This window comes from Myotis brandtii, unplaced genomic scaffold, assembly GCF_000412655.1.
Source record: "Myotis brandtii unplaced genomic scaffold, ASM41265v1 scaffold312, whole genome shotgun sequence".
Taxonomy (NCBI): Eukaryota; Metazoa; Chordata; class Mammalia; order Chiroptera; family Vespertilionidae; genus Myotis; species Myotis brandtii.
In genome coordinates, this window is record NW_005361955.1 from 2,050,956 (window position 1) to 2,051,627 (window position 672).

Consider the following 672-nt stretch of genomic DNA (forward strand, 5'->3'; position numbering starts at 1 on the left):
GAAGTGTAACCAAGGCTACGGCGTCGGCCCGACGGCCAGGATGCTCGCTGCCCGCGCGCAGGCTGATTCCCCCGAAGTTCCCAGAGCCACGTTCAATGCCCACATTCCGCCAGCGTCCTCGTTCCCTATTTCTAATGATAAAATGCTTCTATGACTAAGCTAAGGGATCAATTCTGGCCCTAAGATCCCCATTTCAACGTGAATCCCAGCGCTAAGATTCTATTCTAGCGCCGAGACTGAGACGCTCAGGCTTCCAGAGTCCAACGCGAACACTCAGTTTCTAACGTCGGGCTTCGGTTCTCACTCCCAGGCGCTCCTGCGACGCCCCGCCGGCCTCGTTGCGCCCGGACCTGCTGCTGGCGGCCGGGCAGGGTGGGGTGGCGAGTCCTGCGACGCCCAGATGCAGGGACCTGAGTGCACAGGGGTGACCCCGCCAGGTGCCCGCGCCGTGGAAGATGGGGTACGAACGCAGCGCCCCACCTGAGCACAGATGCGGCGGCTTCTCCCGGGGCGCCCTGGAGGGCGGGAGGAAAGGGCCCTCTGTCCCTGACGCCGCCTGCGGGAGGAGAGGGACGGAGGTGGTTACCTGTCCGGCGCGAGCTCCGCGGGACCGGTCCGGGATCCTGGGGCTTCGAGTCCGGAGTTTCGGGGTCTAGAGGCGGTGGGTCAGGA

At 64.7% G+C, this 672-nt stretch overlaps 1 protein-coding gene across 1 annotated transcript in view; it reads right to left on the minus strand.

Moving 5' to 3' along the window:
• The window catches only part of TRH (thyrotropin-releasing hormone), a 3,030-nt gene extending 2,364 nt beyond the window's left edge, over positions 1-666 (minus strand). The window contains exon 1 of the mRNA XM_005870025.2: positions 587-666. The gene's annotated coding sequence lies outside the window, so the exon portion shown is untranslated. The remainder of the gene's footprint in view (positions 1-586) is intronic.
• Positions 667-672: the final 6 nt, after the last annotated feature.